At 36.2% G+C, this 15,244-nt stretch overlaps 1 pseudogene across 1 annotated transcript in view; it reads left to right on the forward strand.

The window, feature by feature from the left end:
* Positions 1-15,244, forward strand: part of LOC147375186 (non-histone chromosomal protein HMG-17 pseudogene) — a 45,241-nt pseudogene that overhangs the window by 16,425 nt on the left and 13,572 nt on the right. The gene's annotated exons all lie outside the window — the stretch shown is intronic.

Raw genomic sequence — 15,244 nt, forward strand, 5'->3', positions numbered from 1 at the left:
ACTTTAAGAAAAAGTTTCTTGACTCCTGATATAGAGCAAGAAAAAAAAAAAAAAAAAAGACAAAACCTATACTTTTAGCATAGCTAGATGACAGAGAATGCCCAAACTTCAAATTACCTGTAAGTAGAAAAGCAAAACCAAGTCCCAGTGAGGTCTTTCATGATTCTATTGCAAATCTTTGTGGAGAGCAAGGGCAGGAAAAACTGCAGAAAAGAAGAGGGGACAGCTAACAGCAGGTCAAAGATTGATCTAAAATTGCTACTGTGGGAAAAAATACTGAAAAAGAATCCTTGTGGATCAGAGCACCAACCATGGGAAGGGATATAAAAAGGCATTTCAGGACTAGGGAGGCAATCTCAGAAAAGCAATTCTTCCAGGGGAATAGAATGCAAAAAAGGAAGGGAGAAGGCACCCTTTGGAGTTTAGATGGTAAAGAGGAAAATAACCAAAAGAGAAAAATGTTGAGCCATGCAACGCAAAACAGAACCAAAAAAATTGCAGAATAAAAACTACCATCAAACACACCCATCCACATTCAAGTATCTGTTCTCAGATTTTTTGGTCTCAGGACTTTGTTACACTTTTAAAATTTGAGTGCCTTGAAGACCTTTTGTACTTGTGGGTTATATCTACCACTATTTACTATATTTGATATTAAAACTGAGAATTAAAAATATTTTAGAAATTAATTTAAAAGCAACAATGTAGTATTTTTATGAAAAACAACTATATTTCTCAAAACAAAAAGTTCATGTGAAGAGCGACATTATTTTTACATTAAAAAAAATCTCTTTAATGTCTGGCTTAAGAGAAGACAACTGATTCTCTTATACGTATATCTGCATTCAATCTGTTGCAATAGCACATCGTATAGCTTCTAGAAAACTCCACACACTAGTAAGATAATCAGAGTGAAAGAGGCAAATAACGTATTTGTACTGTAATGCAACTAGTTTTGACTTTGTAGCTACCTGAAAGATTCTGAGGACCTGGACCACCAGGGAAGTCCATTTTTGGTTTTTTAAGGAAGCTTCATACTGTTTTGCATTGTGACTGTGCCACTTTATGTTCCCTCTGTGGTGTAGGAGAGTTCCCTTTGCTCTGCCCCTTCTCAAGCATTTATTATTTGTAGACTTTTTGATACTAGCCATTTTGATCAGTGTGAGGTGATACCTTATTGTGATTTTAATTTTCATTTCTCTAGTTATTAGAAATTTTGAGCATCTTTTCATATGCCTGTTAGCCATTTGTTTGTCTTCTTTGGAAAAGTGTCTGTTTAGGTCTTCTGCCCGCTTTTCTGATTGAGTTGTCTGTTTTCTCAATATTGAGTTGTATGAGCTGTTTCTATATTTTTTATATTAGCACTTTGTTGGTTGCGTTGTTTGCAAATATTTTCTCCCATTCTGTAGTTTGTCTTTTCATTTTTTTTCTTTTTTTTTTATTCTGTATTTTTGTGTTTTTTTTTTAACGTGGACTATTTTTAAGGTCCAAATTTGTTACAATATTGCTTCTGTTTTATGCTTTGGTTTTTTGGCCGCAAGGCACGTGGGATCTTTGCTCTTCAACCAGGGATGGAACCTGCACCCCCTGTACTGGAAGGTGAAGCCTTGGTCACTGGACTGCCAGGAAGTCCCTGTCTTTTTGTGTTGTCAATGGTTTCTTTTGCTGTGCAAAATCTTTTAAATTTGATTAGTGCCATTTCTTTATTTTTGCTTTTATTTCTTTTTCCTTGGGAGACTGATCTAAGAAACCATTGCTAAGAATGGTTGATGTAAGAAACAATTTATGTCAGAGAGTGTTTTTGTCTATGTTCTCTTCAAGAAATTTTATGGTATGTCTTACATTTAGGTCTTTAAATCATTTTCAGTTTAATTTTTTATATAGTGATCAGAAATGTTCTATTTTTACTGTTTTATATGTAGATTGATTGACCATGGGCATATGGGTTTATTCACGAGCTCTCTATTCTGATTCGTTGATTTATGTGTCTGCTTTTACACCAACACACGCTGTAGATTATTGTATATTTGTAGTATAGTCTGAAGTCTGGGAGGGTTATACCTCCAGCTTTGTTCTTTTTTCTCAGGATTTCCTTGGCCATTCTTTTCTTTTGCGGTTCCATATAAAATTTAAGATTATTTGTTCTAGTTCTTTGGAAAATGTCATGGGTATTTTGATAAGGATTGTATTAAATCTGTAGATTGCTTTGGGTAGTATGGCCATTTTAACAATATTAATTCCTCCTATTCAAGAGCATGGAATATATTTCTTTTTCTTTGAATCATCTTCAGTTTTCTTTATCAATGTTTTATAGTTTTCAACATATAGGTCTTTCATCTCCTTGAATAAGCTTATTCCTAGGTATTTTTTTAGATGCAGTTTTAAATGGGATTGCTTTTTTACTTTTTTCTGGTATTTTGTTATTAGTGAATAGAAATGAAATAGATGTCTGTACATTAATCAACTATCCTGTTACCTTGCTGAAGTCATTTATTAGTCCTACTGGTTTTTGTGTAGAGACTTTAGGATTCTCTATTTAGTATATTATGTTATCTGCAAATAGTGACAGTTTTACCCCTTTCTGTCCAATTTGGGTATATTTTATTCCCTTTTCTTGTCTGATTGCTGTGGCTAGGATTTCCAATTCTGTGTTAAAATGAACTGGGGAGAGAGAAATTATTGTCTTGTTCCTGACTTTAGCAGGAAGTCTTTCAGCTTTTCACTATTATGTTGGCTGTGGGTTTGTTGTAAATGAACTTTGTTATGTTGAGATATATTCCCCCAAACCCTCTTTGGTGAAAGTTTTTATCATGAACGTATATGGAATTTTGTCAAATGCTTTTTCTGTATCTATTGAATGATCATGTGGTTTTTGTCTTTCCTTTTGTTAATATGGCATATCACAGTGATTTGTGTATCCTGAGCCATCTTTGTGACCTTGGACTGAATTCAACTGGATCATGGTAAATGGTCCTTTTTTTGCACTATTGGATTGGGTTTGCTAATATTTTGTTGAAGATTTTTGTATCTACGTTCATCAAAGATATTGACCTGTGATTTCTCTTTTAGGATAATGTCTTTGTCTGATTTTAGTATCAGGGTAATGGTGACTTCCATAAAATGAATTTGAGAGTGTTTGCACTTGAATTTTTGGGAATAGTTTGAGAAGGATAGCTGTAAGTTTTTCTTTATATGTTTGGTAGAATTTCCTCAGCGAAATGGTCTGGTCCTGGGATTCTGTTTGCTGTTTTTGTTTGTTTACTTTTCTTTCTTTCTTTTTTTTTTTAATTACAGATCGTATTTCACTTCTAGTAATTGGTCTGTTCAAATTATCCGTTTCTTGTTAACTCACTTTTGGCAGGTTATATGTTTCTAGAAACTTGTCTATTTCTTCTAGGTTGTCCAATTTGTTGACAAGTAGCTGTTCACTGTATTCTTTTGTCTGTTTGTTTTTTTAATTCTCTGGTATCAGTTTTTATTTCTTTTCTTTCATTTCTGTTTTGGTTGCATAATGAGGCATGTGGGATCTTAGTTCCCTGACCAGGGATCAAACTCATGTCCCCTGCATTGAGAATGGGGAATCTTAACCACTGGACTGCCAGGGAAGTCTCTCATTTCTTAATTTGTTTATATGAGTCCTCTCTTTTCTTCTTGGTGAGTCTGATTAGAGGTTTGTCAATTTTATCTTTTTAAAAAATCAACTGTTGGTTTTATTGATCTTTTCTATTGTTTTTTTAATCTCTGTTTTAATTATTTCCTCTCTGATCTTGCTAATTTCCTTCTTTATCTGGCTTTGGACTTTTTGCTTCTTTTTTTTCTAATTCTTTAAGTGGTAAGTTAGGTTGTTTTTTTGAGATTTTTCTTGTTTTTTGAGAAAGGGCTGTATTGCTATGACCTTACCTCTTAGAACTGCTATTGCTGTATCCCATATATTTTGTAAGTTTGTGTTTTCATTTTTGTCTTTGAGGTATTTTTATTTCTTCTTTGATTTTATCATTGACCCATTGTTTTTTTAGTAGCATGTTATTTAGTCTCCATGTGTTCGTTCTTTCCCCATTTTCCCCCCCTGTGTTTGGTTTCCAGTTTCAAACCATTGTGGTCAGAAAATATGCTTGAAATGTTTTCTATCCTCTTAAATTTATTGATACTTGTTTTGTGACTTAGTATGTGATGATCTATCCTAGAGAATGTTTAATATGCACTTGAAAAGAATGTGCCCTATGTTTTTGGTTTTGGTTATAGTGTCCTGTACATAACAGTTAAGTCCAGCTAGTCCATTGCATCATTTAGGACCTTTGTTGTCTCATCGATATTCTGTTCTGATGATCCATCCATTGATGTCAGTGGCTTGTTAAAGTCTCCTACTATTATTGATTTAGTATCCGTTTCTCCATTTATGTCTGTTAGTGTTGTTTTATGTATTTAGGTGCTCATATGTTGGGTGTGTGTATGTTAACCAGTGATATCCTCTCGTGTTGATCCCTTTATCCTTATATACATGATCCTTTCTTTGTGGCCTTTGCTTTAAAGATGATTTTGTCTCATATGGCTAATGCTATCCTTACTTTCTTATCATTTCCATTTGCATTAAATACCTTTTCCATTCTTTAACTTTCAGTCTGTGTGTGTGTTTTGCCATAAAATGAGTCTCGAGTAAGCAGAATATTGTAGGTTCTTGATCTATTTTTTTTTTTTTTGTATTCAATCACTGTCTTTTGATCAGAGCGTTTAGATAATTGACACTTAAAAGTAATTATTGATAGGTATGTACTTCTTACCATTTTAATCCTTATTTTCCATTGTTTTTTAGTTCTTTGTTAATTTCCTCATTTTGTCTTTTCCTTTTGTGGTTTGATGATTTTCTTCTGTAATATGCTTGAGTTCTTTTCTTTTTGGTTCTTGTGAAACTTTTGTATGTTTTTTTTTTGTGGCTACCATGGACTTCAAGTATGTTGACCCGTAACTATCCACTTGCTTTAAACTGATAGTTGTTCAAGTTCAAACACATTCTAAAAGATCTACCTTTTTATTCCCCTCCCCACATTTTGTAATTTTGATGTCTTATTTCATATCTTCAAGTTTATGTTTTTACTGTTTATTATAGTTATAATCACTTTTAAAATTTTTTGATTATTTTTTGAACTGTGTACTGACTTGTTTAAGTGATCTTCAATTCTTTTATCTATTTACCTTTCCTATTGTGATTTTCCCTTTCATACAGATTCTTGCATCTTTTTCATTTAGAGAAGATCCTTCAGTATTTCTTTTAGGGTAGGTTTCAGTTCAGTTCAGTTCAGTCATTCAGTCGTGTTCGACTCTTTGCAACCCCATGAATCGCAGCACGCCAGGCCTCCCTGTTCATCACCAACTCCCGGAGCTCACTAAGACGCACATCTATCGAGTCAGCGATGCCATCAAGCCATCTCATCCTCTGTCGTCCCCTTCTCCTCCTGCCCCCAATCCCTCCCAGCATCAGAGTCTTTTCCAATGAGTCAATTCTTCGCGTGAGGTGGCCAAAGTACTGGAGTTCCAGCTTTAGCATCATTCCTTCCAAAGAAATCCCAGGGCTGATCTCCTTCAGAATGGACTGGTTGGATCTCCTTTCAGGCCAAGGGACTCTCAAGAGTCTTCTCCAACACTACAGTTCAAAAGCATCAATTCTTTTGTGCTCAGCCTTCTTCACAGTCCAACTCTCACATAGCCTTGACTAGACGGACCTTTGTTGGCAAAGTAATGTCTCTGCTTTTGAGTATGCTATCTAGGTTGGACATAACTTTTCTTCCAAGGAGTAAGCGTCTTTTAATTTCATGGCTGCAGTCACCATCTGCAGTGATTTTGGAGCCCCCAAAAATAAAGTCTGACACTGTTTCCACTGTTTCCCCATCTATTTTCCATGAAGTGATGGGACCAGATGCCATGATCTTCGTTTTCTGAATGTTGAGCTTTGAGCCAACTTTTTCACTCTCCACTGTCACTTTCATCAAGAGGCTCTTTAGTATTGCTAAATTATTTTTTTCTTGTCTGAGAAATTCTTTCTCTTGCCCATTCTAAATGATAATCTTGCTGGATTATCTATTGTGGTCTTGAAGACTGTTTTTATTTGGGAGCATCCCTGTGCAGGCTGCGTGCTTCCCGTGTCTTCGGTGTCAGGGTTGGTTTTGATATGGACACCAGCCACATCTTTTCTCAGTGTGGCTGGCCACCATCACCTTGATAGGGGCTGTGGTTGGTGTGGGAGGATCTAAAGCCTGTAAAGGGTGTGAGGCAGGACTTCTTCTCTGCTCCATGGCTGCTGCCATACTAAAAAGGGTGTAGTCTACTCCCCAGTTGTTGAAGTAGAACCCCTGAGGGTTGAACTCAAAAAGGTTCCATTCTCCTTGAGGGCATGCTCTGCCCCCAAAGAGAGGAGTATTAAACACATGAGGCTCGTGTGCTCACAGAGAACTGATGTGTTACTTGTGTAGGTGTCTGAAGCTCTGCTCAGACACAGCTCAAGTTTGAGTCTCTTCACCTGTTGTGTTGTCCCAGATCTAGTGGAAGGCTGTGGCATGGAGTGGGTAGGGTCAGAGTACTCACTAGGCTGGGGCTGGGGCTAGGTTGGGGCATTGTAGCTGTAGGAATTTACATTGCTGTCTTGCTACAAGAGATCTGGGCTGCCTCTGTGGCAGTCTTCTTCCAGGATCTGTCTGCCCCAGGTCCAGTGCCAAACTGTGGCATGGCGTGGGCAGGCTGTTTGTTTAGCTGGGAACAGTGTTGGGAACAGGGACCTAGTGTGCTTGTTCCTAGCACTGCTTGAGTAAGTACTGACAATGGCTACTGCTTTCCTGTCTGGGCCACATCCCAGGGCCCTCGGGGGTGGTCTCTGTGTAGCTAGACCAAATATTTTCCCAGGGCCAAGTCTGCCCAGATCTTGCACCTAACTGTGGTATGGAGTGAATAGGGCCTGAGTTTTTGCCCCACTCAGACTGGGGAGTGTGGCGAGGCAGCTGCCAGTGTAAAACTCTCTCTGCCCTGTTTGTTAGCAAGCCAGCACCTGTGCACTCTTTGTGGGTAGAGTATAGGATTCTCCACCCTTCCATCTGTCCCAGTGGTTCTCCCAACAACCAAGGGGGCTTGCCTTCTTTGTATAGGACACCAGGACTGGGGTGCCCTGCTTCCAGGGTGAGGGTCCACCTGTGTGGACCTTCTTTTGATTTCTCTCAGAGTTGGAGGTCCCAACCTGATGCCTTTTTCCTGTCCTACCTGGTTGCATGGAAATCTTTCTTGCAGCTTTGGTTGTATAGAAGTTCTTCTGCCAGTTTCTGGCTAGTTCTCTAAGAGACTTGTTTCATGTGAAGATGTATTTTTGATGTGTTTGTGGGAGAAGGTGAGCTCCATGTCTTCCTACTCCACCATCTTGATCTGATTCTAGTGCTTTCTTAACATGATAAATTGTATGTATCTTAATTCTAAAATCAGCATCTTACTTAAGGCAGAAACACCAAAGACACTTCCACTAAGTTCAGGAACAGGCAAAGACGATCCTTTTCCTCATTACTGTTAACATTGGCTAACACCAAAGGCATAAATCTTTGCAATAAGACAAGAGAAATCAATTAAAGGTATAAAAATTGAGAAAAAAAAGTAGAACTAATTTTATTTTTAGATGATATGATAGTATTCCTGAAAATCCCTAGATAATAAATAAAACTAATTCATTTAGTAAAAGAATTAAGTAAGATAACAGGATACACAATTAGGCAGATATAAGAAATCAATGTAGAGATGGTAAGAATGAAATTGAAATATTAGCCTCTTTAGTCTCCAGCAAGATGGCATATACTTGGCATGTTTGCTGACACTCCTTAATAAATCTGCAGTTGTTTTCAGAAATCTCAAAATAGTCTTCCCTGTAACAATCACAAAGTGAAGGAAGTTAAACTTATTGAAGAAGAATGAAATTATTTGCTGTCTTAAAAAAATATATAGGCATAAATGAGTATCTTGAGCAAATCATTTCTGAATTTTAGTTGTGATAGTTAAATCAGAGTTTTAAATTAAATGTCAGAGCATCTAGTGGTATTGAAGTACCACATATAAATAAAATTAATACCAAGCAAGTCCAGTACATTATTGAGGTAGTCATAGTTTTACCTGTGGGTGCCAAACATAATTCTTTAAAAAAACAAGCAAAAATCATGTTATCATGTAAAGCAATTATCTTTCAATTAAAAAATAAAAAAAATTAAAAAAAATTTCCAGTTGCTTTAGCAGCCATGTGCAAGTCCTTGTATTAAATCATTTGTACTATTCTTTGCTGAAGTATCAAAATGCTTAAAACCATAGCCTGCCCAAGATTGACAGTAGGGCACTCACACTATTGGGATAATTTAGCCAGTCAAGTTTTAAAGAAGACATGAAAGATGTTAACCAACAAAATTGATTAAATTTATGTTTTCTTTTGAAGCCTTTTATAATCTAAATGAAGAACAGAAAATTGCTCTTAAGGCAGTGTGTGTGCATGTATGTGTTTTCTTTTTTCTTTTGTTTTTTTTTTTGGCATTTCTTTCTCTCTAATATATATACATGCATATTATATATACACGTATATATATGCTGTTATTTGAAGGAATGACTAGTTTGTGTTCAAGAACTGTCACTGCACTGAATGAGTTTTTCAGTGGTCACTCCTTTCCAACCATTTTCCCCCAACCATCTTAAAACTGTTTTTTAATAATGAAATATTTGAGGGAATTCTCTGGTGGTCCAATGGTTAGGACTCTTCACTTTCACTGCCAAGGGTGCAGGTTTGATCCCTGGTTGGGGAAATAAGGTCCTTCAAACTGCAGGGCGTGGCCGAAAGTTAAAAAAAAGAAAAGTACAAAGAGAATGAAATGTTCGATAGATTTAATTTGGAAATTGCTATTTTAATTTTATAAGAACAATTAACTAAATTTGAAATTTTATATATACTTTCATCTAAAATGGAATGAAAATGAACTATAGAAGTATTATTGCTTTAAATGATAGTTATTATTAATATACTTTAAAGAAGTATATACATTGTTTTCTGAAAAAGAATTGAAGGAAATAAGACCAAAACCTGTTAGAAATATGAGCAAAAGACCAAAAACACAATTTACAGAAATATTAAAATGCCCTTAAACATATGAAAATACGTTCAACTTTACTCATAATAACAGAAAATGCAAAGTAAATATACTCTGAGATACCATTTCTCACTCACCAAACTGGTTAAAAACTAAAAATCATGAAACATTTCCATCGGTGAGGCTCTGGGGAAACAGATAGTCTTATACATTGCTGATGGGAATGCAAATTGGCACAACCCTATGGAGGAGAATTTAGTGATATCTATGGAAACTGCATATGTATTTATCTCCTGATTCATCTGTCCCACTTATAGAAGATATGTGTCTAACAATATGAAAATATGGACAAGGTTATTCATGCCGCAATGCTTGACACTGCAAAATATTGGAAGCAACCTAAATGCATAGGACAGTGTCTGACACACACAAATACTAGGCAACTGTGAGCAAGAATCTAGATGAACAGATACAGAATAATTTCCAGAATGTATTGTTAAATGAAAAAAAAAAAACATGTAAAAGGGTGTCTACAGTAATACTACCTTTTGTGTAAGAAAGAATGAAAATAAGAAAATATGCATGTTTCTGTTTATTTGTGCAAAGAAGCATAGAATGGTGACAGCAGAAATGAATGAGACTGGTGACCCACACTGGGTGGGAGGAATGGGGTGGAAAGAATGTGGGGATGGAATTAAGGTACAGAGAATGGGAAAGCGGAGAGATGCTTTGCTGAGTACACCTGTTGTTACAGTTCTGAGTTTTGGAATCATGCTAGTGTTTTACATACTAAAAACAAAAACAAATAAAAAGCCAAAAAGAGAGGTGAAGCCTACAATGGAATACAAAGAAATAAATGAAACCAAATGTGTTTAAAATGAAAAACAAAACCACACAGAAGAAGAAAAAAAGAGCTAGTTCAGATAGCTTTTGAACACAGAATTTTGTGTACACATTGTTCAGTCAAATAAAAACAGAAATATGGAGTTCTGTTTAATACTAAGACCTGGTTTGTTTTTTGCAATGGTATGGGCTAGAGATTTTCAAACTTCTTTTTCTGTGTATTCCAGGATTGAATACATATACCAAGTTTCTTACTGTTGAAGAAGGAAGTTAAAATTGTGAAAAGAGGAAAGGTTAGAATGAACCCTGTGCTATTGAATTAAAGTTGGAAGTGTTGAAATAAATTTAGTTTGGACATATGTGTGTATGTGTGTATGTATATACACATTTCCTAGCTTGGTCCACTAAGAGGGTATAAAAACAGTAACACTTCTGTAACAATGAGCTCTTCTAGTGCCTAGATCTTGGTTTTTAAATCCACAATAAAAACAAAACAAAACAAAACAAAAAAATGCTTGTAGGTTGAACTTGGGAAAATACACATGAACTTGGACAATCTTGTTGTGGCAGGAATTAAGAAAGTAGTTAAAGAACGTTGGTGTATGTCAAAAGGACACAGGACGTAGATTAAAGTGGCTCCATCTGGCCAAAAATGGGACAATTCAAGCATCAGAATAAGTGAGAGTATGGATTAGAATGCATTGAGTAAAATAAGAATCCAAGAGTTGACACTGTTATACATAAATAAATAAACAAAGAAGAAGAAAAAATGATTTCTTACAGTAGAATGCCAATTAATAAATGCAGAAGGACGAGGTAGTTAGGAATTAATATCTGGCAACCATAATAATAATAATCGATTCAGGGAAGAATCCTCAAAGAACACTAAAACTATCAAGGGAAATGAGCATAGTCTCAAATATTCTCCCCACAAAGTACTGGTGGATTGTGAAAGGAAAAATAGTAACTTTAGCCTGCAAGTATTCTGGAATTTCCCAGCTATCCTTCCGTATTGATTTCTAATTCAAATCCATTGCTGTCTGAGACAGATATTGTATGGTTTCCAGTCTCTTGCATTTGTTAAGGTATGTTTTATGGTCCAGAGTGTGGTCTGTCTTGTTCCGTGTGAACTTAAGAAAAATGTGTTTTGTGTTATTGTTGGGTGAAATAGCCTATAGATGTCAATTATATGCAGTTGATTGATGGTGCTGTAGAGTTTACCTATGTCCTTACTCATAGATCTGCTGAATCTGTCCATTTCTAATAGAGAAGTATTGAAGTCTCCAATGAGAAAAGTAGATTCATTTATTTCAAGCACTGTAGTTCTATCAGTTTTGACTCATGTATTTTGATGCTCTGTTGTTCGGTGAATACACATGAAGGATTATGACTTTATGGAGAATTGACCCTTTGATCATTATGTAATGCCTTTCTTTATGCCTGATAATTTTCTTGCTCCAAAGTCTGCTATGTTGTAAATTAATGCAGCTACTTCAGCTTTTTTGTTTTGTTTTGTTTTAACTTCTTTTTTTGTTTGTTTGTTTGGTTGTGCCACGAGGCCTGGGAGAACTTAGTTCCCTGAGCAGGGATTGAACCTGAGTTCTCTGCATTGGGAGAATGCAGTCTTAACCACTGGACCACCAGAGGAATCCCTACTCCAACTTTCTTTTGATTAGTGTTAGCATGGTATATCTTCCTCTACACCTTTAACCTAGATGTAGAGTAGCTTTCTTAATCCCATCCAGTGGGGAGCATCAAGTGGGAGAACAGAACACAACTTCTAATCTCTTTCAAGTGTCTTCATACTCCTCTCTTGCAAAAATGAAAGTATTATATACCAAGAAAAATTAAACTGAGTCTCTTGTAGAAACACATATTTGCATTCTTTTATCTGTGTTGACAATCTCTGTCTCTTAATTGGTATATTTAGACCACTGAAATTTAAAGTGATTATTGATATAGTTAGATTAATTTCTACCATACTTGTGACTATTTTCTATTTGTTATCCTTGTTCCTAGTTCCTATTTTTGACTTCCACTCTTTCTCTGCCTTTTCTTGTTTTTTGAGTGTTTAATATGATTTCATTTTCTCTCCTTTCTTAGTATATCAATAAAAATATTTTTAGCATACCAACAAAATTATATTTTTATTTTTTTAACTTTACAGTGAAGAGGTTTGTGGTGAAAGTTACTATCATCAGTAAAAAAAAAAGGACAACAGATGTCATATGTCTTCTGATATGATGCACTGACCTAGAGAAGGAAATGGCAACCCACTCCAGTATTCTTGCCTGGAAAATTCCACGAACAGAGGAATGTAGGGGCTACAGTCTGTGGGATTGTAAAGAGTCAAACACGACTGAGCAACTAACACACATGATGCACTGAGACGGGGACATCACTTACCTGATTTTCCTGCCCCAAAGTGCATAACCTTAATTAGTTAATTCCTGCACATGTACTCAGTTGCAAAGTGTCTGTAACCTCACTCTGCAACCTCATAGACTGTAGCCCCTGGGGCTCCTCTGTCCATGGGATTTTCCAGGCAAGAATACTGGAGTGGATTGCCAATTTTCTCCTCCAGGGGATCTTCCTCACCTAGGGATCGAACCTGTGTTTCCTGCATTGGGAGGTATTCTTTACCACTTGAACCACCTAAGAAGCCCTAATTAGTCATAAGGACAGCACAACAATCATACTCAAACCACTAAGATCTGGGTGTTGTTTGTTACTGCAGAACAGGGAGAAAATGTAGAGGATCAGCAGCTCAGCCTGGCGGTCATTGGTTTGGTGATGTCATTGATGGGTCATTTGGGTAATATAGACAGAAGAACTATGCATAGGTATAGATAGCACTCTAAAGAGACTGGCAAATCCATATTCACATACATACAGTCTCCGATGGCACAAGCAAAGATAAGGAAAAGAAAGTCATGATGGACATTGACATTTTACAAAGTAGAAAATCAAATTATTACATTGTGGACACTCCAGGCCATAAGGATTTCACCCCAAATATAATTAGAGGGGCTTTCCGGGCTGAGGTAGCTGAGATGTGGATACAGGCAGGAAAGGACTTTGAATATGGATCATGACCTCCCAATTCAGCTCCTAAAGAAACATAGCTCCAACTGCTCCAAAAAATCTTTTCAAGCTTACCCACCGCAAAGAGCTCAGATCCTCCTCTTCAGTAGTGAAATTCCTATCCCTAATGGATTTCCTGTGCTGTTACAGCGCTAAGCTGTAAGTGTAGCTGGCATTATTTAAAAATTAATGAGCGTCTTTTAAAAACAAAATACTGATGATGCCTCAAAGGAAAAAAGAAATCTGTTTTGTTAACTAACAGCCAGATACATTGATACAGATATAGACTCTACACTTTTTAAAATTTTTAATTAGGATAAAGCATAACATAAAGTTTACCGTCTCATTATTTTTAAGTGTACAGTTCAGTAGTGTTAAGTATATTCATATTGTTATGCAACCAATCTCAAAACTTGCAAAACCGAAACTCTATACTCATAAAGCAACTCCCTATTTCCTCTTCCCAACCAGCCCCTGAATAGAACCACCATTCTATTTTTTGTTTCTATGGTTTTGACTACTCTGTGAAGTGAAGTGAAAGTCGTTCAGCTGTGTCCAATTCTTTGCGACCCTGTGGACTATATATTCCATGGAATTCTCCAGGCCAGAATACTGGAGTGGGTAGCATTTCCCTTCTTCAGGGGATCTTCCCAACCCAGGGATCGAATCCAGGTGTCCCTCAGTGCAGGTGGATTCTTTAACATTAAGCTGAGCCACAAGGGAAGCCCAAGAATACTGGAGTGGCTCGCCTATCCCTTCTCCGGTGGATCTTCCCGACCCAGGAATTGAACCAGGGTCTCTGCATAGCAAGTGGATTCTTTACCAACTGAGCTATGAAGGAAGCCCAAAATTTAGTTTTAAAATTTAATTTAATTTTCCCCCTTTATTGAGATATAATGGACATACAGCACTGAATCAGTTAAAGGTATACAGCATAGTAACTTCACATACATGTACTGTGAAATGATTACCACAGTAAGTTAACTTTCACTGCCTCAGATAGTTAAAAACAATTGTTTTTCCCTTGAGAAGTTCTAGTCTCTTAGCAACCTTCAAATACACCACACAGCAGCGTTAGCTACAGTCACCATGCTGGCCCCTACACGCCCAGTACTCATTTATCTTAGGACTAGGATTTGTACCTTTTGACCACCTTCATTGAATTCCCCCACCCTTTTCCTTCCTTTTTAAAGCTGAACAATAGTTCAGCTATACACCACATTTTCTTTATCCCTTCACAGACTCAAAGCTTTTGAGATATACAAAGTCTTTCCAAGGCTGAAGAGATACAGGCTGTTTCAGTGGCTATGTGACAGCTGCTGGGTGTGGTTTCTGAACAGAAGAAAGAGGGGTCAGGATCTCTGCCAACTCACCTAAATAGCCAGAAGGTTTCATCTCTGCTTTCAAAAATTCTGTTTACTTAAACTGAAGAAACAATGTGCAATTGAGATTTATTTTTAATGAGAGACGGGGAAAGTTATGGTACTTGCTAGAAATTATGAATAATTATTCTTTTAGAAAAATTTAAAGTGCTAACCAATAAAGAAAAGGTAAAATTACCCTTTATGCACAAAGACTGGATTTTCCTGTGAAATTTTAGTTAAGTGGAATTAAGTTGCTGAGATTTATAGAAATTCTGCCAAGTATGTATTAAAAGGTATTGAATCAAGGTGAAATAAGCTCTATATCCATCCAAACTGCAAACAGTTCCAGTTTTCTCTTTTGATTTGCAATTTTACATACTTTTAAAGGGAACTGCTAAAGTGAATTTAATTGTCAAAGTACTAGAGGGTTGACCTATACCCTTTTGTTCAGGTAACTGTGGGAGAAGATTGGCTGGAGGTTTCAGAAAACAGATTTTGGTGCTGAATGTAAGAGAGTCCCTCCTCTAACATGAACATTAAACAAAAATTAATTTGAAATCTGTGGAAGCTGTTTCAACAGTAACCAAGACAGAATTTCAGATATGTAAATCCAACTAATAAATATCTTTAGTTTGAACATTCAAAATATTGATGTTTATTCACCACATTCACAAATTATAAGAAAAATCATATGACAGTTTCAATAGACATAGAAAAAGCACTTGATAACATTTAATATCTATTCATGAACACTCCTAACAAACTAAGAATAGAATGACATTTCCTTAGCCTGATAAAAGCTGTTTACAAAAACCCTGTAGCAAGCAACAAAGCTTTCCTTTTGAGATTGGAACAAGACATGAA

The sequence above is a fragment of the Bos grunniens genome, chromosome 3, assembly GCF_055505025.1.
Source record: "Bos grunniens cultivar Pamir isolate PY7600 chromosome 3, Bosgru_T2T1.0, whole genome shotgun sequence".
Taxonomy (NCBI): Eukaryota; Metazoa; Chordata; class Mammalia; order Artiodactyla; family Bovidae; genus Bos; species Bos grunniens.